The sequence below is a fragment of the Sarcophilus harrisii genome, chromosome 1 (genome assembly GCF_902635505.1).
Source record: "Sarcophilus harrisii chromosome 1, mSarHar1.11, whole genome shotgun sequence".
Classification (NCBI taxonomy): domain Eukaryota; kingdom Metazoa; phylum Chordata; class Mammalia; order Dasyuromorphia; family Dasyuridae; genus Sarcophilus; species Sarcophilus harrisii.
The window spans coordinates 608,624,035-608,646,102 of record NC_045426.1 but is presented as its reverse complement, the minus strand read 5'-3'; the positions used below and the strand labels follow the sequence as shown (position 1 = coordinate 608,646,102).

Below are 22,068 nucleotides of genomic sequence, written 5' to 3'. Positions count from 1 at the left end.
CTTTCAGAGATAAATTTTAAAATCCCTGAAATCTGCCTAGATATAGTGAGTTACATGAAGCCTTAATAAATCAAGATCAGGGTGGGATGAGAAGGAAGGTGCTTTTGTTGAGGGAGCTCCCAAGATGAAAGGTTTAAGTCCTCTTCAACATGGATTGTAGTCTTAGTGGCAAAGTAGCTGAAAAGAACATAATTAGGAAAGAAAAAGAGACTTAGGAATGTTTTGGAGGCTGGAGATAGTGATGGGGGATTTCCTGGAGCCCTTGAAATAACATTCAATAGGCAACCATCCAAGAGAAGCTCAAGAAAAAAAATGAATAAGATCCAAACTGTCATACTCTAAAGCAATATTTTCATAAAAGCATTTTTGCCACTATTCTACAGATTAAACTGTTTGAGCCAGTTTGGAACTAAAAGGAGTTATAAATGCTTTTACCTCCATATCATACACTAGTTAATATATATTTATAGAGCATATGTAGAGCACTCTGATTCATGTTAGTCATTTCATTCTGACAAGTCCTTTAACCTCTCAGTACCCCAAGCAACTGTATAAGAGTTTACATCCACAGAGGGATTCTGCACCCAGGAGTTCCTTGTTTCAAAGAAATCACATGCTGTTCCTCTGTCCTTAACTTGGATATAAAATATCTCTTGATATCCATTTACTGAGATTCTCTTTAGACTCCATATGTGTTTGATAATCACTTATCAGGGATATTATGGAGGAGATTTATGCAGCAGACGGATGATTAGACTAAATGACCTCAAACACTCCTATGAAGTCTGGGATTCTATGATTCACTCATGTATCACTAGGCAGTTATGAAATATATTGGGCAATAATTTGCGTTTCATGGCTATTCACTCCTTACATCATCTAAACATTTCCAGTCTTAGAATTTTAATTCTGTAGCAGTAACTAAGTAGCATTGTGGTTAGAGTATTAGACTTAAGAAGATTTGAGTTCAAATCCAGCTTAAACACTTACCGATCAGGTGACCCTGGATAAATCACTTAATCTGTAATTATCTCAACTTCCTTATATGTAAGAAAAAAAAATAAGTGGGAAAAATATAATAGTACCTAACTCCTATGATTTTTTTAAAGACCAAATGGGAAACTATTTGAAAAGTGCTTTGCAAACCTTAAAGTGCTATGTATAAGTATATTTAAATATAATTGATTTATTTTTCAATCTGATGTATTTTATTTTATGTATTTAAAATCCATAATTTGGAGAAGGGGTTCATAAGTTTTACTAGATTCCTAATAGGGTTCAGGTCACAGAAAAAGTTTAAGAATGCTTGATTAGGGCAAAATTAGGGTTTTGTTTACAGATGAGGAAGGCAATGGGGTTCTACAGCTAGCTTATAGTTTCAGGTGTCTCAGAACATTTTTTCTGATCACTTTTCTCTGCCAAAAAATGCCAACACGATAGCATTCAGAATTAGTTTAAAACCTTTACTTTGTTCAAAACCACAGCATATAGGTACCATTATTCATGGTTAAGAGGAGAATAAATAGAAGTACAGTGTATAGCACATACCTAGTTTCTTTTTACCCACATTGTCTTGGGGTAGACTTTTAATGAATCAATTTTCTTAAGGATAGAGAAGGGGTACAGTGAGTGTAGCTCAACCTCAAATTACACAAGTTTTTTTTTTTAAAGCTATGTATGGAAAACATTTTCATTTCTTATGACTTCCCTGAGTCATCACACATGGTTTCTCTGTATGTTTAGCCTCGCCTTACTTTTGGTCTTGACTATCTTGTCTCTTTTCCTTTCCACTTGCTTAATCATTCTGACCTTGCTGAAGTATACACACACACACACAGAGCATTTAAAAAGGTTTACAAGACATAATTTGTGGGTAATTTAATCATTTTGTTAACAAAGCTAACATTTTGATAAAGGAATGGTCATTTGCCATCTCTCTCTTAAACCAAAGTCAATCATAGTATAGGCTTATAGTTTATATGGTCATTGGAAGAGGGTGTTGCTGAGAGTGGCAATCAACTCTTATTGGTGAATAATTAATGAGAGAATTTACAATGAGGGAATGGACCAGAACTTTCATTATATCATTTACTTAAGATACCCCCGGCCTTGGGCAATCTATTCAAAGATTTTAACCCTACCTAATCCTGAGTAGAGCACAATGGCTACCCCAGCTGAATGAGATCTTAACAAAAATGTTAGTGCTATCTTATTATCAGAGATGCCCTTCAAGACAGGGAATTTTTTAAATTAAGACTAGAAAACAAGGGGGAACTTTGGATTTCCCCAAATCAAGAGTTTTTAATAATCATTTCTCTCATATACAAACATATGGTTGGTCGTTGTCCTTTATATTTAAAGAGGATCAAAATGACATCACTGTGTTAGAGTGGAGTTACAGTACATCTGACTTTTGATGATTGAACAGATATAAGTTTGGAATGTTCTGCCACAGGTCAGACACAAATAGTTCTTATGAACATTTGGGGTAACTTCTCTAATTTTGCACATCTTATATGTATTTTGGGCTATTTCAATTCTGCTTTCCTCATAAAGTACAGTTTCTCTGATGATAATATGCCATGGTGGGAGGTCCTGTACATAAACATCTACACACACACACACACACACACACACACATATACACACACACACTCTTCTGGATTTCTAAGCAAGCTCCAGGGGTTGTTTATATATTTTATATGCCCATACATACCATGTGTGTATACATATGCATGTATATAGATAGGTAGATAGAAAGATAGATTGATAAGATAGATAATAGATGGATAGATAGAGAGATAGGCAGAGAGATGGATGGATGTTCTTTAGACTCGTAATGATAATAAGAAGCTGTCATGAAAAATAGTCAACTTTGCTTCTATGTCAGCATGTTCATAGCAGAGACCCTCTTTTGTCAGCTCTTCTTTCAGAAAGAACAAAAGAGCTATTATTCAGGATAGAAATCAACACATTTTCCCAATCTTTAACACTAGCAGTTCCCAGTTATCTACTTAGTTTCACAATGGCATGGATTCCTAGAATACACTCTTCAGTTAGCCCTCAGTATGAGCATCCCTCTTGGCATACAATATACCCAGGAGGATTTTTTGGAACCATTACCACATACAGGTATACAAATCACAGGTTATGAAATCCAATGAATAGTTCCTTATGAAGAAGAATTATATGACTTCTAAAAAGGTATACATTCTTGGGGGTGGGGTAGGTTGGAGAAGGAGTTTAAAACGACTAATTCATTTAGAGATTTGACCCAAAAATTATTCTTTCTTTTAATTTTCTTTGTATCCATAATATTTAGCATAGTACTTGGCATCTAGCAAGCATTTAATAAATGTTTCTTGACTGGATAATTTTTTCATGTACATCTTGTGAGACTCTTAAATTTTCAATTATATGAGAGACCTAAAGAATCATAGAACCTCTGAATTGGAAGGAAAGTTCAAAGGACATCTATTCTAACCCATATCAGATTTGGTACCCTCTTTGATGATATTCCTTACCATAGTTAAAGAGAGAGTAAAGCTATGTAGGAATACTTGATCACATTGACCTCCCCTTCTTCATGGTTGAAAAGTGATCATGTAGCCTCTATTTAGAGAAACTTAAAGGAAACAGAAATCATATCTTCTATGGTAGCTTATTTAACTTTTGGATTATTGTATTTATGAAAAAGGTTTTCGTTTCATCCTATTTAAATGTAATTTTCTGCAACTTCTACTAATTCATCATAATCTACTCTTATCTTCCACCTCCCTAAACTTCTTATATTTTACAAATTCCCCCTTCTACATTTTCTGCCACCCAGTGATATTAACCTCCCTGCTGTTTTTTGAACATAATATTCTACTTCTTGACTCTGGGTATTTGTTGTAATTAATAAAGATTTTTTTTCAGATTCTGTTTACTTTATTCTGCATCAGGTCTTATTAGCCTTCCCATGCTTTTCTCAATTCTTCATAATTTTCATTTCTTAGGAGGAGTAATATCCTATTACATTTATGTGCCACAATTTGTTAGTTATTCCTCAATCCACACACAACTACTGTTCTTTTTTTCTCCTCTAGTTCTCTGATACATTTTTCCTTTTGGAATTATATTTTTAAAAATTTTATAAAGATTTTATTTTCAAAGCACATGCATAGTCTTCAACATTCACCCTTGCAAAACCTTGTGTTCCAATTTTTTTCTCCCTTCTTTCCCCCTGCCTGCTCCCCTAAATGGCAAGCAATCCAATATATGTTAAATATGTGCAATTCTTCTATACATATTTCCACAATTATCATACTGCACAAGAAAAAATAGATCAAACAGGAAAAAATGAGAAAGAAAACAAAATGCATACAAACAACAACAAAAAGCAAAAGTACTATATTGTTATCCACACTCAGTCTTCTCTCTGGGGGCAGATTACTCTCTCCATCACAAGACCATTGGAACTGGCTTAAATCACCTTGCAGGTGAAAAGAAGCACATCCATCAGAATTGATCATTATGTAATCAGGTTGTTACTGTGTATGATGTTCTCTTAGTTCTACTCACTTCACTTACCAGTTGATAGCATTTTTAAAAAGTGTCACAGTAATTTTAGATGCTGTTTGTTTGTTTGTTTTTGAAAAAACAATCTGATTTAGATCTGAACTTCCTAAGGCTTTGATGGAGAAAATTTGTTTTGGGTTTGCCCATCTGGAAAATTTTACCAAGTGCTTCACAGAATTAAATGGTATTCTCATCATAGCCTAAGAAAATTTTTATATCTTTAGATTAAGGACATGGAACTACAAATAAAATAGGTACTTAAAAAAACTTAGCAAGTTTATTTTAAAAGCATATAACAATGTAGTTGAATACAACTATTCAAAATAATTTCAGTGCCTAGGAGAGTATCTGGTGTATACTAGATGCTTAAGTGTTTGCTGATTGAATAATTCACTATCAAATTTATTATGAAAAAATTGGCCAATATAAAACACTTTTCTCCAGTTCATCTTCTAATGAGAACTTTTATTGCATGCAGTTTAAAATTATATATAGCCACAGCCTGTTATTTCTAATCTTTGTGGGAAATTCCTTATGTAACACAACACTCATTTTGCCAGTTATTTATTTTTAAAACTTTATTTTTTTAAATATATGCATAGATGATTTTCAACATTCACTCTTGCAAAACTTTGTGTTTCAAATGTTTTTCTCCTTTCCTTCTCCCTACTCGGGCAAGTAATCCAATATGTTAAATATGTGCAATTCTTCTATACATATTTCCATAATTATACTGCACAAGAAAAATCAAATCAAAAAGGGAAAAAAATGAGAAAGAAAACAAAAGAAAAACAAGAAAATAACAACAAAAAAGTGGAAATACTATGTTGTGATCCACACTCAGTCCATCCAGTGCTCTCTCTGAGTGCAGATGGCTCCCTCCATCACAAGTCGATTGGAACTAGTCCGAATCACCTCACTGTTGAAAAAAGCAATATCCATCAGAACTGATCATCACATAATTTTGTTGCTATGTATAATATTCTCTGATCTCTACTCACTTCACTTAGCATTAGTTCATGTAAGTCTCTCCAGGCCTTTCTGAAATCATTTACGCTGCTCATTTCTTATAGAATGATTATATTCAATAATAGTCACATACCATAACTTTTTCAACCATTCTCCAATGATGAGCATCCACTAAAATTTCCAATTTCTTGCCACTACAAAAAGGGCTGCTATAAACATTTTTGCAAATGTGGCATTTTTCTCTTTTTTATGATTTCTTTAAGATACAGACCCAGTAGAGACGCCATTGCATTACAGAGTATGCACAGTTTCATAGCCCTTTGGGCATAGTTCCATATTGCTCTACAGAAGTTGGATCATCTCACAACTCCATATATTAGTGTCCCACATTCCCTCCAATATTCATCATTACCTTTTACTGTCATTTTAGCCAATGTTAGAGATGTGTAGTGGTAACTCAGCATTATCTTAATTTGCATTTCTCTGATCAATAGTGATTTAAAGCATTTTTTTTAAAAGGACTAGAAATGGTTTTAATTTCTTCATCTGAAAATTGTCTATTTATATCCTTTGATCATTTATCAATTGGAGAATGGTTTGTATTCCTATAAATTTGAGTCAATTCTCTATATATTTTAGAAATGAGGCCTTTATCAGAACCTTTGAATGTTTTCCCAGTTTACTGCTTCCCTTCTAATCTTGTCTACAATGGTTTTGTTTGTACAAAAACTTTTAAACTTAATATAATCAAAATTATCCTATGTGAATTCCATAATATACTCTAGTTCTTCTTTGTCCACAAATTTCTTCAGATCTCTAAGGTAGATTATCCTATGTTCTTCTAGTTTGCTTATAATATCATTCTTTATGTCTAAATTATGAACCCAGTTTGAGTTTATCTTGGTATAGAGTGTTAGGTATGAGTCAATGCCTATTTCTTGCCATACTAATTTCTAAATTTCCCAGCAATTTTTCCAAATAGTGAGTTTTTATCCCAGAAACTGCGGTCTTTGGGTTTCTCAAACACTAGATTACTATAGTCATTGAATATTGTAACAGTCAGTTATAGTTTTATGCAGTTGTCATTGCTATTTCATATGTGGAAATATATATTTTTCCATTTGTATAATAGATTTTACAAATTATAATTTGTAAATTATTATTTACATATGCTAAATTTCATATAAACACTGTTTATTCTTCCATTTTACCCCCCAAAATCCTCTATGTCTTTAAATACTTAAATGCTACTTACTACCCCCTGGATCAGATTCAATCATTTGCATGTGTATGAAATCAACATATTAGTCACCCTTGTACTTTCCTCACCTTGTCCAAGTTGAACTCAAAAAAACAAATAAACACAACTTTTTAGGTATCCAGGCCACTCCTTCATCACCCCCAAAACCATCAACCTACACACACTGTTACAGGCTCACTGTACTGGTGTTAGAATCATGGATAGATGTTAAATTGGCTTAGCTTTACTGAATCTCAAAGCTCTCAAGCTAAAGCATTCCACTAACCTGTCTCTCCATGGCAGGAATTAAAAACATGCCCCACTACACTCCTTAAAAATATTATGTTCTAAGGAAGGATGTGTTTGAATAAGGTAGCAATTATTTCACAGAATTTTGGAATTGGAAAGGTTCTAAGTGGGGGTGAATGGATAAGATGATAAGAACTGACATTTATTTAGTGCTTTAAATTTACAAAGTGATTTTCATGAAGGATATCATTTGAACTATAAAACATTGTTGCTACAGAGGTATAATTATGTAGGTAAAGAAGTTGAAGTGATTGTCCAATGATTGTCAGGTTTCCTAAATGTCAGAGGTAGTTTTTAAACACAATGTTCCTATCTCCTAGTCACTTTATCCACTATCCCACAGTAGCTTGTAGTTTTAAAGATGGATAGGACTTTAGAATGCATTTAGTCCAACTTCTTCAATTTTTTTCTAGAAAAGAAGAATGAGAGTCAAAATGGTTAATCAACTTGTCCAAGAATAGCTGGGTAGCACGTAACTGGAAGAGCTAGATTTTGAAGGCAGATTTTCAAACTCCAAATCCTACATTCTTCTTATTACTCAATTTTGCCCCAAAATATTGTATGTCTACTTTTAAAAAAAACCTACTATAAATACCCATCTTCTACTGGTCTATTTCTAATGTAAAGGAAGTCACAGTGAAACAAGGATGACTTATTAGAGCAAGCCACTTTTCTGTAAAATCTGAGAAGTATTACTACTAGCTGGTATTTATCTTGTGTTTTAAGATTTTCAAAGACCTTTTTGCATATTTTACCCCATTTGATCTTTATAGCAACCATAGGAAGGAGCTGCTATTATTATCCCTGTTTATATATGTGGAAAAGAGGCAGAGGGAGATACCAGACTTTCTCAGGGTTATTTAGCTAGGAAATGTCTTGAGGCTTTATTTGAAAATTCAGATGTTTTCCTGTTATACTGGAAAACAAACAAACAATAGCAACAGTGAAAACAACATTGAATTTGGAGTAAAAGGACTGAGTTCAAATCCTCTTTGCCACTTGCACCTACATGACCTTGAGTAAATCCCTTAATTATTTGAGGCCCAGTTTCCTTATTTTAAAATGAAAGCAATGTACTAGAAGAACTTTGAGATTCCTAAAATCCTAATAAAACTCCAGAATAGTAACACATTCTAATGAAGGGTTTTAATTCTTTAATTTTTCCTCACAAAAGTTTTCCAATTGGAATAAAGAAATTTGCTGGCATTCCTTATTCATGAATTTTATTTTTCTATAAATCATCCATAATAGTGCAAAATAAGCTAATAAGGATTTCCTAATTTCCATCAGAGAATTCAATTAACTTATAAAATAAAATTTAATAGAAACAAAGAATGTCAGAACTGGGCAGTAACCTTAGATATCATCAATTTTTTTTTTAAATGAATAAATTGAGGCCTAGAGATGGAGAATTAATTTTCTTAAGATCACAAATGATAGTCAATGAGAAATTCAGAATTAGAAAACAGATCCTCTCATAGTGTTTTTCAGTTATAAATTATGCAATCTTTTAAAACTACAGAGTTTAGCCTTTCTTCTAAAGGACTAGAGATAACAAAGAATAGCAGAAAATCAGTACTTTGGGAATAGGAAGAACTCATTCCAAACCCCAAATCTGCCACATGCTACTTTTATAGTGATTCTGATTCTTCCTCTATAAAAAAAAGGAGGATGGAATTGGAAACCTTCCCAGTTGTAATGAGAAATTATTGCATGTAAGAAACAAGGCAGTATTTTAGGATGGGGTAGATTACCTGGGGTATAACCAAGATTGGAGAGGATACATTCCTTAAGACACCAGAAGAATTTCTGAATTGAAAAAGAGGTAGAAAGTACATTCTAATCCAGGGCTATCTGAGTCCTCTAAATTATCTACATTAGGTTAAAGCACCAAAGCCCTACCCTACTTAAATTTTTGTAGTTCCTGAAGGTCCCTTTGAGTCCTGAGCCCTATGAATTATTTTGGGTTTGTAGATTAGATGCGTTTTTGGTTATTGAATAGTGTGCATTTGTTTAATATAGCCAAGTCAACAATTGCCTACAATATGCCAAGTACTGTATAAAGTGCTGAGTACAAAAGGAAAGTAAAAATAGTTCCTCCCCTCAAAGAGCTCACAATATGATGAGGAAGATAACATGAAAAATGTTATGTACAAATGAGATATGTACAGGATTATTTTAAGATTTTTTTCAGAGAACAGAAACTAAAATTCGAGTCCCAGAAAGCATTACTTTCAGAAAGGGAAATTTTAGCTTAGATTAGAAGAAAGCCAGGGAAACCTCAAGAGGTACAGATGGGGAACTAGAAAATCTCAGGCATATGAAAAGGGTTGGATGGATATAGAACAGCCAGTGAAAAGGCAGAGAATTGGAGTGTGAAATATCTTATGGAACTAATAGCAAGGAGACCAGGGTCACTGTATTATAGATTATGTCAGAAGTACAAGAAGTCTGGAAAGCTACAAAGGTATAAGGTTCTAAATGGTCTTAATCAACAGAACATTTTATATTTGATCCTAGAAGAAACTGGGAACCACTGTACAATATATTGAATAGGAAAAAGACATGGGTAGATGATTTTGATAGCGCAATGAAGGATGAGTGGGAAAGGGATGAAATTTGAAGCAGGAAAGTCAATTTGAAAGCTACTCCTAGAGTTTAGATATGGGCTGAATAAGGCTCAGATCAGTGTGACATAAGTCTTAGAAGAAGAAAGAATGTATAAGAGAGACACTGCAAAATCAAAATCAACTACTTGACAAGAGATGGAACTCAGGGGAAGGGGGGATAGGTTAGAGAGGGCAAAGTTGAGAATAACATCTAGATTGCAAGCCTAGGTAAATGGGAGGATACTGGTATCTTGGACGGTACATTTAGAGAGGGGAAAAAGATGAGTTCAGTTTTGGACAATATTGAATTTAAGATGTTGACAGAACATCAAGTTTGAAATGTCTAATAGACAGAAAGATGAGACTGAATGTCAGCAGAAAAGTTAGAGCTAGATAAATAGATTTGCTTTAGAGATAATAATTGAATCCATGGGAACTGATGTGATCAGTAAAAGAAATGAAATAGAGAGGAGAAGAGGGCTCAGGATATGTTATTTATTAGTTATGGAGTCAGATTACATGAAGATCAGTATGGTCATTTATTATTTTTCTAAGTTCCAGTTTCATATATGCATTTATGCTTTACAACAAATACAAATTCAACATATATATATATATATAGCTTATTGTGTATAAGAGCTATGCTGAACTTAAGGAAATTTAGGAATTCAAAATTACATATGCTTGACAAATTAAATTAACTCATTCCAGACATTGAAAATCTCTTTTGTTTAATGATTAGTATTGATTATTCACAGTCAGCTAAGGTGCCTCTTGAGATCTTGCTGTGGATAAACTGTCAGTTACATTGAAGAATAGGGCACAAGAGAAGCAATACAAGTAAAAACAAAACAAAACCACCCCCAACAACAACATAGGAAAGAGTGTCAGGAGCTTGACATGTCCTGTCTCCTTGAATTACTAGCTATGTAATATTGAGTATTTCTTTGTTCCTCCTTTTCCTTCTCTATAAATAAAAGGACAGAAATAAATTAAAGAATTCCCTCCTTGTAAAAACATTTTAGGATCCTTTGAAAAGAAGCAAAAATTACTAGAAAATCAAAGGTTACTTCTGAAGTTCTGGAGATCACTTAAAAATAGTGTTAACTCTAACTGAATGATTCTCTTTGATATTTTATTTTGCTTGACAAATTTTAAATTTCTATCCAGGCTATTTCACATCTCATTGTAATCAGCTAGATTCCATCTCTTTGTTCTCCCTCTGCTCTTTCACCCTTTTTTCTCTCCTTTCTTTTCTTCTCCCTCTCCATTGCCCTCTCCCTCTCCCTCTTTCTCTCTCTCTGTTTCTATCTGTATCTCTATTTCTCTGTCTTTCTGTTTCCGTCTGTCTCTGTCTCTGTCTCTGTCTCTCTCCTCCCTTTTATAATTTCTATCATCCTCTATCTCTTGTCCCTCTCATTTTCTCTCGTATTCTCTCATTCTTTTTTCTTTCTCTGTCTCTATCTTACTCTCACACAGAAACATACAGACACAGACACAGATATAACACACACACCACACACACACATACACACACACACACACACACACACACACACACACACACCCCTTAACACTACCTTCAAGATCTCACTGAAGAGAGGAATATTTTCAATGCCTAAAATCTGAGTTCACACAGTAGCTTCTATTTCAACCTCAACTCAGCTGGAGTAGTTTCAGAGCCAGTTTGCATAACTCCTGAGAAGAAAATTTGCCTTCAAGCACACTGCATCCTCCTCTTCTTGGCTTTCTTGAAAGAAATATCCATACAAAGAAAGGCCCATGTCCATGTCTTGCTCAAGTTTCTGATGAATAATATCATTCAATCTCACCTCGGTCAAAGGGATGGATTGCTAATGTGTGTCTGTTGGCTGAAGTTGTGAGACAAGAAAAAGCTCTCTGGCACATACACTCATTGCCTTTTAAAAATAAACGTCTCCTAGTGTGAGAGACTGGAGAACAGAGGAGAGATGCTATCACCAGCATGTGTGAGATTGTAGGGGGCTTAAAGGGGATAGCATTTGTGTGAGTTGTTGACAGCCTTTCTGCTCTGAACAAGCCAATGAAAACACAAAGTGGGGGATGTCTTTAGCACATGCCTTCAAGGTTTACTTTTTAATTATTATTTGACTACAGTGTCAATAAGAGGTGACTGAACTTGAGGGCAGATATGATTTTGGTGCTTATTCATGCATGGCATCCTCTATTGAGAAGGAGCTTTAGACATGACAATAATGTCATTTGGATAATACTTTAAGGCTTGTGAAGTATTTCTTTAAAGATCATACAATGAAAAGAATATAAGTAATATTATCACAATTTTATAGGATAAGGAAAGGAGTTTTGAAGGTTTAGGACTGTTTATGCTCAATCTAATAGCTTAAAGTAGAATTTAGACTCTAGTTTCTTGACTCAAAATCAAATCATTTATAAAGTATACCAAGCTGCCTTTTAGGTAAATTAGATTTTTTTCAGAAAATATCTTCATTTTACAGATAAAGAAATAGAGGGGAGAAAGGGTAAGTTTTTACTAAATACCTACTTTGTGCCAAGCATTGTGCTAAATAATAAAAAACAAAGATTCAAGTGTCAATGGATCACAGAGTATGTGAAAAATCAGGCATAAAATGATAAGAAAGGGGAAAAAATGTTACAAAGTTTTTTTAAAAGTCAATATCATTGGCATTACATAATAAAGAACAAAATGAGTGGAACTAAGAGAACACCTATAGTAATAGCAATATTGTTCTAAGAACAACTTTGAGTGAATAAATCATTTTGATCATTATAAATACATAAATTAATTACAAAGGGCATATAAAGAAAGACATTAATGACTTCTAGAGAAAGACTAAAAAAATAGAATGATTTTACATATATGTGTGTATGTGTATACATGCACAAATGCATACAATATTTTTGTATGTCTAATGGTAGCCATCTCTAGAGTGGGGGAGGGAAGAGGGAAGAGAAAAAGAAAAAAAAGAAATTTACATGAAAATTATTTTTTAAAAGGAATAATAAATTATATTTAATAGATTTTCAGTTTTATGTGCAATCATCTTTTTTACTATACTATTTTTAGAAAATGCTTGTTTTAAATCATAAATTTTAAATAATTTTTTAAAATTCAGAGGATTTATACTTGATTCTGGATAAGATTCCAGTCTAAAATAGTAGAATGACATGATCAAGATGATAAATACAAATGGAAGGTGAACTAGAGAGAGGAAAGATTTAATTCTAGTATCTTCCCTTTTTGTTTCCTAATTATCCTATGTACAACTTTTCTGTACATATTTATTTGTTTATTTTTGTTCCCCTTAGATTTATTCTATAAACTCCAGTTCCCTGCTCTAAAATATCTATAGTCCAAATATGATATGATATGATCTTCATTAAAGCCGTTAAAATATTATAGTGCTTTAAGAATTAAAATTATTATTATTATTTTAGACAAATATACTAAACCAAACAACTATGCAACATTTAAATATCACTTGTGTATACACCTCTTCTCTGACAGGGACACTGTCCTGGTACAAACACTCATCACCTCATTCCTGTATTATTGTAAGAACATTCTGATTGGTTTGCATGTTGCCTCTGTTAGTCAACATTTATTAAATATTTCCTATGAGTTAAGCACCTTGTGTAAGGCTGGGTATGCAAAAAGTTCATGTAGAGTGTCTTGCTTGAACAAAGGTGGCCATTGTTATTAGATTAAGGATTTAATAGAAGGGGTCAAGTAATCAGAAGACTAAAGAGATAGGAGGGAATTTGCAAAGACAAAAGTTTTAACCTTTGATTCTGAGGATGATAGGGAATTGCTAGAATTACTGAATGGGGATGACATTGTCAAACTTGCACTTCAGGAAGATCACTTTGACAGTTGAGTGGAGGGTGGACTGCAGAGAGTTGACATTTGGAATAGGCTAACCAACAAGCAACCTTTTCAAGTAGTTCAAGTGTGAGATGATAATGGCCTATATCTGTAGTGATCCTGTCAGAGTAAAGTAGAAGGCATAGCAAAACCTGTAAAGGAGATGAATAAAGTAGCTTGTGGCAACAGATTAGAGATAGGGGAGGTGGAAGAGAGGACAAAAATACACCTAGATTATGAATCTAGGGACTGGGAAGATAGTGTTTCTTTGACAGTAATAGAAAAATTGGGAAGCAGGAAGGTGGTTTGTTTAGGTTTTTTTGTTTGTTTGTTTTTTTGTGGGGGGAGATGAGGAGAAATATTGAGTTCAGTTTGGCACATGTTGAGTTTAAGATATATAGAGTTCATCCATTTTAAAATGTTCTATATTCAGCTGGAAATAGAACACTGAAGAAAAGCAAAGATGTTAAAGCTGTGTCAGCAGATTTGAGAATTATCAGCAGAGAGATAATAATTGAATCCATAGAATCTGATGAGATCACCAAGTGAAATATTTACTGTTTGTTCTTTATTCTTCAAGAGGACCAATGACATAAGGAATGTGATGTCTTGATTTGCAAATGAATTGGAGGTAATTGAGGGAGAGCTGAGCAAAGTCACCAGCAATACTCTATTTTCTTAAGTCATCTAGTTCCAGTGGGAAGATATAGATAGGAACAACTGGAGATGGCCCAGATGCTGTGGGAAACCTTGGTATTTTTAATCAGATGTCAGTTTGTTTCAGGCAACATCCATTCAGTTATTAAAGCTAAGTAAGAATTAAGGCAGAAATGGCATCTTTTACATATTCAAAAACAACAATCAATCAATCAATCAATCTGGGAGGAGAAGTTCACAGATTGAAGCCAAAAGTGGAACAATTGCTATTTGTACTCACTCTGAGTGTGAGGCTTGGGTCTGGACTTTTTTTATTGACTAGGCTGTGAGAGCCAGAATGATTTGGATTGAAGGCATGAACAAGTGTCTCCATTTGAATCCTAATGGGTTTTATCCAAAGCTTGGTTTTCCAATGCTGTATTTCAAGAAATCATGCTGACCTACCTAGTCAGTATGATTTTGTGATTTTCTTATCGTAGCTAAGCAACACATGTATAAAAATGAAAGCAGAGAAGTTATCAAGGGCAAAAGTTTGGCAAGGCAAGATTGGTAATGTGAAAAAGGGGTAAGGGACTCAAACATACAGAAATGAACTGCTTCGTCTTTAGATTAAGATGATGAAAGATGGGGATACAGCATGATTACCTGGAAAAGAACTGAGAACTTGAAGGATTGGAAAATCTGGTATGGGCAAACAACAGAATTTCAGGTTGCAAGGGAAAGGAAGAAGTAGAATGACAATAGATTATGATCAGAGAAAGGAATTTCAGAATTCATAAACAAAGAAAGCATTTATAGGTGATAGCAAAATTGAATTTGGCCATCTTTTTGTGTGACTGAGGTAGGATGGAGAGGTTCATGTGAAATGAAGTTGAGGAAATGTGAGAAAGTTAATGCTATTTTAATACTTTAATGCTTCATTAAAAAGATACTTTTTAATGAAGTATCTTAAAGAAATTAGCATTATACTTTTATATTAATAAGTAATTATTAATTTGTGATCCACCCTTTCCCTCCCATTTCCATTAAGGCCCAACTCCTGTAAAGGTCAGTCAGTCTCCAAAGGACATCACTGGGTGATGAGATTACTCCTGCCCTCCAAGGCACAAACTCCTTAACTTGGTTGGATGGGATCCCATTCAAAGAGAAAATCTAATTTCTGTTTTGAATATAAATAAAATACAGTATGGCTGAGCTTTTGCAGGGAATAGGGAGGAAAGACTTGTGCTTGATCTCTATTAGAGTTCAGGACAAGGTAGCCTAATAAGGAAAAAAAAAAAAAAAAAACTAGCTTGAAAGGTCAAAATGGAAATGGCTTCTCTTACCCAGGTGCTTTGAGGCTGTTGAATCTCATGAAGGACCTCAAGACTTTTTGTCAACCTTCTCATTGAAGGTCCACCAATCAAAGCTGAGTTTCACTTTCAGAGAGAGTTCCCTTTCAGAAGAGATTTAAGGCATTTCTGAGTTTCCTTTGGTATCTGGTTACTGTGAGAAAGTATCAAAGTATTGATTACAGGTTAGTCTAATTAACAAATTGATTATACATTCCTGGAAACTGTCTGGAGTTGGTGAGGAAACAAAATAGACTATGAACTAAGTGCTAAACTCATTGAGGAAAGAAGGGTAATGCTCTGGAAGTCAACCAGAATTTTTATCAGGTAGGAGATAAAACTCAAAGGAGGAGAGGTTACTGAGTCGTGATGATTAAAAGGACAACTAGTAAATGGCAATGGGAAGCAAGAAGTGTTCTGGCTGCTTCACCTTTACCAAATAATCAGGGAATGAGGTGTAACAATGCAACCAGTGGTAGAAAGGGCATTCAGGCAGTCTAGACCCCTAAAAAAGTATCAAGTAACAAGGAGAGCCAGAAAAAAATGTAAATAAAAAAATTAAGATGAAAGTAATTCTGTTATCTATGGACCAAATATTTCAGAGAGCAGAGTGAAAGTTATAGGGATAAGTAGTTTTCAAGTAGGAATTTATGACATTTGGTTGAGTGGAATAATAGGAATAAGAGATCATGAAGGGGAAGGTAGGAAAGAGAATTTGAATGCAGACAACCTGGGGTTCAGAATCATTGGGTATAACCAGGAAGAGTTTGTTAATCATTGAGGAACAGTAAATGTTCAACCCTTACGTTATTTTATCATTTAAATACCTTGAGGGTATTTGGTTTTGTCACTATCAGTACTTGCCTTCACTGACACAGATTACAACTACTTTTCAACTTCAGGTGAACTTTGAAGATTATAACTCAAAAAACAACAACAACAACAACAACAACAACAAAAAAAAAAAAAACAAAAAAAAAAAAACAGTTAATCTTGTGGTGTACTTATCATAATTTAGTCCTGGCCAAGGAAATCAATGTGCTTAAACTCTGCTTTTCCAGATTGGTAGCTAGTATAACCTTGGAGTTCCTAGAGTAATCTCCACACCATAAAGATATGTTGAACTAGAACTTTTGTGGAAGATAAAGCATATATTCTATATCATTTGAGGTGCCATAGTGTATTCAAAAACCAGAGTTTTTGAGCTAAATATACTTGTCCCTTTAAGTAAATTACTTAACATCAAAAAATAGGAATAAAAATACCTGTCTAAGAGTCACGAAGAGGGAAAAATCCCGGTGATAAATAAATTTGTCAAAAAAAAAAAAAAAAAAGAAAATGTTAATTAATAGATTTTGGAATATTCCAGTTATATTTATTTGTGTTTAGTTATGGATCAATGAAGCCTGGCTGAAACCTAGCAGACCAAATAGAGTTAATTTTTCATGCCTGAATAGATTAGTAGAGGCTTAACAGGGACAAGTGAGAAAATGAAGCATCCTTTATAGGCAGCATTCCAAGGAGACCCCCACATGTCCAGGATGCCAGGGGCAAACAGGCATTTTGCCATAGAAGCTTACAGGAAGAGTATTCATAGGGAGACACAAAGAACTGAGGTACTACTAGAAACACTGAAGCCAAAATAATTGTTCTAGTTCTCCACTGGATTTTTTCTTTTTCTATGTTCATTTTCATGCCAAAGGCAATCATGAGCAATGCGTTCTATAAATGCAAACTGATCTCCTTGTTTGAAAAATGAAAGAGCTTGAGGAATGCTTTCCTTGTTCCAGAATATTAAAAAGGGGAAAGAGTTCCTAAACAGTATACAAGAAACTGTCTAGCAATTAAAACAGAATGACAAAGGTTCTGAGAATTTTGAGAGGAAAATAGCATTAAAATATTGGTGTACAAAATAGTGGGACACAGAGGACAAAAATAAGAAACAGTAAACATAGCTATGGGATAAGATCATGGAATCATATAACTCTAAGGCTGGAGGGAAACCCAGGGGTTCATCTAACCCCCTAATTTTACAGATTTGAGTTAGATAGTTTTTATTATTTCTTCAAACTCTATTCCAGGATTCTAAAACCCAGAGATCATATTATATAGAGAGCAAAACAAGTAGGTTTTACAGATACTATGAGCTATAAATGGCAAGTGGTCTATTAGTCCTAAGAGAAAGAATGCTTTTTGGAAGGTGGTATTTCCCAAATGAAAATCAGGAATAAAAATGATCATTATGAAAACTGAAACAGAAATTAAGAGTTGGATAGTGATTAGGAAGTTTCCAAGACATTATGTGTATCTATTTTTACTATTTTCACATAGATAAGGATAGTGATGCTGCCATAAGAAATCTGTAATCTCTAATTATTTTGAAGTCATATTTAAGAAATTCAGGGCACAAGTAATGTTTTCTTCTCTTCTTCCAGCTAAAAATTATGACTATATCAGAAAAGAGAAGACACAAGGAGCGAATGGGTAATTTTGAAGAAAAATAATTTAATATTCTGGACCATGAATCATACTAGGATATGGGTCACATGAAGAATGAATGTTTGGCAAAATGTGACTAGCAGAAAATTTACAGAGATTATCAAGATGATTTTTTTTTTTAAATCCTGGCTATACCTGTATATCAGATATTATGAAAAATAACAGGACCAAAAAAAAAAAAAAAAAGAGAATAACAGATTGTGCAGAAGTGAAACTTCTAGAGAAAAGAGTTGGAAACACACTTGTAGTCTGATGTAAATGTACCAATAGATAAAATGTGAGTAATAAGTAAAACCAACTTGAAATTTTAGAAGGAACTAAAAATGATTAATAGATGGCACTTATAATTAGTTCTGACTGTCTTTTCCTTCAATCTCTTTATAATTATATTGGCTCCCGAAATAGCAGTGCTTTAAGGTTTGCAAAGAAAATTTTATGTTATTTTATTTAATCCTGAGTAGTCCTGTGAAATAGATGTTATTATTTTTTGTTCTCATTTTACATATGAGGAAACCAAGGCACAGAGAGAATTTTTTGGCAATTTTCATCATTTATATTTGTAAGATTTTGAGTTCCAAATTTTGTTTTCCTCCCTTTCTCCTCTCACTTCTCCCCAACACAGCAAGCAATTCAACATAGGTTACATATGAACAATCATGTTAAACATATTTCCATATTAGTTGTGTTGTGAAAGAATCAGAACAAAAGGAAAAAGAAACATGGGAAAGAAAAAAAAATCTAAATAGTATGCTTTGATTTTTTTTTCAGACTCAATGGTTCTTTCTCTGGATGGGGAATGTATTTTACATTACAATTGTCTTGGAATTGACTTGGATCACTACATTGTTGAGAAGAGCTAAAGGTCTGTCATAGCTGATCATTACAAAATCTTGCTGTTAGTCTGTACAATGTTTTCCTTGTTCTGCTCACTTCACTTAGCATCAGTTCATATAAGTCCAGCTTTTTCTGAAATCCACCTGCTCATCATTTCTTATCACACAATAACATTTCATTACATTAATAAAATACAACTTGTTCAGAACTTCTGCATTTGATGAGCTTCTCCTCAATTTCCAATCATTTGCTAATACAAAAATAGCTGTTATAAATATTTGTTTTATGTCTAAATGCTTTCCCCCTTTTTTATGATCTCTTTGGGATATTGACTAAATAGTGGTGAATGAAGTGAACAGTGAAAGCTATCTCATAAGATGGAGACAGAATTATAAAATTGAGTGAAGTTTGGCTGTGTCCCAGGACCAGGTTTCTTTCTGCAGAAATCACATGGTTTAGAAGGAAGGGGACCTTTTCTTTGGGAAACTAAGTAGGGCCACCTTGGCACTGAAACTCCCATATAAGGTAATTTAGTAATCCTAAAGATATGGTAGGGTTGAAAGTTCTTCCTCATTTATGACTTAGAATGTGAGGTCATTTATCCTGACTAATCAGGGCAAAGATTCATCCTATAGAGAGCATTAGCCCAGGCCCCTATGTAATTCTTGTCTGTTTACTGGATCTTGCCTCTCCCTGCCTAATTGCTTGTGGAGAGGAGGACATCCTTTCTCATGATATTGTAATACAATTCCTTTCTGAGAAAATGAGGATTTTACCTTGAGAAATCTTAATTTATTTGATTTATTTGAATCGGTGGTCTTGTCCCACATAGTGGTATTGTTGGATCAAAGGGTATTTGCAGTTTTTTGTTTTTTTTTTCCTTTTGGACATAGTTGCGAATTGCTCTTCAGAATAGTTGGAGAAGTTCCAACTCTATCAACAATGCTTCAGTATCTTAGTTTTCCCACATTCCCTCCAACATTTATCATTTTCTTTTTCTGTAAACTTAAGTCAATTTGATAGGCATAAGGCAGTATCTCGGAGTAGTTTAATTTTCATTTGTCTAAAAAATAGTGATTTAGAGCATTTTTCATATAATTATTGCTTTAATTTCTTCATAATTAAATTGGGAATAGCTATAAATTTGACTAAATTCTCTATATATTTTAGAAATGAGGTCTTTATCAGAAACATTGGCTGTAAAACTTGTTTCTCAGCTTTGTGCTTCCCTTCTTGATTGCATTGGTTTTGTTTGTGCAAAATATTTTATCTTGATATAATCAAAATTATTGGTTTTGCATTTCATAATGTTTTCTACTTCCTGTTTGGTCATAAAATCCTCATTTCTCCAAAGACTTAACAGGTGAACTATTCCCTGCTCTCCTAAATTATGTATAATATCACCTTAATGTATAAAACATGTATTCGTTTTGACTTTACCTTGGTATAGAGTGTGAGATATTGGCCTATGCCTAGTTTCAGCCATCTTGTTTTCCAGTTTTGTCCAGTAGTTTTTGTCAAATAGTGAGTTCTTATCCCAGAAGCTGAAGTTCTTGGTTTATTAAGCAGTAAATTAGTGTAGTCATTTAGTACTGTGTCTTTTTAGTCTATTACACTGATTTGCCACTCTTTTTCTTAGAGAGGACCAGATTTTGATGATTGCTACTTTATAATATAGTTTTAGATCTGATATGGTTATGACCCTTTCCTTTGTATTTTTTCATTATTTCCCTTTGACATTTTTTTATCTTTTTTTCTTCCAGATGAATTTTGTTAATATTTTTTCTAGTTTTATAAAATAATTTTTGGTAGATTGATTGATATGGCACTGAATAACTAGACTGATTTAGGTAGAATTGTCATTTTTACTATTAATTGATCATTTTCCAGTTGTTTAGATCTTACTTTTTTGTATGTAAAAAGGATTTTGTAATTGTGTTTATATAGTTCCTGCATTTGTTATGTCAGATAGACTCCCAAATATTTTATATTGTTCACAATTATTTTAAATGACATTTCTCTATCTCTTGCTTCTAGGCTTTGTTAGTAATATATAGAAATGCTCATGATTTATGTAAATTTATTTTATATATAAATTTTGCAAAAGTTGTTAATTATTTTAAAAAGATTTTTAGTTGATTCTCTAGGATACTTAAGTATGTACCATCATATCATCTGCAAATTTTGTTTCCTTATTGCATATTCTAATTTCTTTAATTTCTTTTTTTCTTTTACCACTAAAACTAGCATTTCTAAGACAATATGATTTTTGTTACTTTTTTCATTGATATGAGCAATTATGTCAATGGGTTTCTTAATATTAAAACTACCAGCATTCCTGGTATAAATCTGGGCACAGTGTATAATCTTAGTGTTAAATTGCTGCAATCTTTTGCTAATGTTTTATTTAAATTTTTTGCATCAATATTCATTAGGGAAATTATATATTTTCTTTCCTTTAACTTTCATTCTGTACCTCCTCACCAATGTTTTGCTTCTGATCACAACTTTGTTCAGTCCACCCTCCCTTCTATCAACCCCTCACCTTTTCTTTTCCCTTTCTCCTCCTAATTCTTCCCTCAAGTCTATCAGCATCCCCCCTCCCTTTTCTTTCTCCTTTCCTCATTTAATTCCCTATAAGGTAAGATAAATTTCTCTAACCAACTAAATGCATTTATTATTTTGTCTTTCAGCCAAATCTTATGAGCCTAAGGTTCAAATAATGCTCACCTTCTCCTTTCTTTTCCTTTACTGTAATAGGTCTTTTGAGCCTCTTCAGGTAATGCAGTTTACCTTATTCTGTCTCCCACTTTCCTTATCTTCTAGTTCAATCCCTTTTCCCTCACCCCTTAACTTTTAAAAAATATTATGATATCGAAGACAATTTATATCTACATCTTCTTTCTACATATACTCCTAATTTTCTCAACAGATCCATTTGAGTTACAAGTTAAAAAATAATTATATTTATCATCTTTCCATGTAGGAATGTAAACATTTTAATCTTATCAAAAAATATTTTTCTTTCCCATTTATCTTTTTATGTTTTTCTTAAGTTTTGTCTTTGAAGATTAATTTTCTGTTCAGTTCTGGCATTTTTATGAAGAAATTTGGAAAATTCCCTATTTCACTGAATATCCTTTTTTTCCCTAAAAATATTATGTTCAGTTTTGCCTG

General features: G+C 33.3%; 1 long non-coding RNA gene across 1 annotated transcript in view; it reads left to right on the top strand.

Moving 5' to 3' along the window:
- The first annotated feature begins 18,830 nt into the window (after positions 1-18,830).
- LOC105749376 overlaps positions 18,831-22,068 on the top strand; it is a 33,935-nt gene continuing 30,697 nt past the window's right edge. Inside the window, exon 1 of the long non-coding RNA XR_004231083.1 lies at positions 18,831-18,919. This is a non-coding gene — a long non-coding RNA (uncharacterized LOC105749376). The remainder of the gene's footprint in view (positions 18,920-22,068) is intronic.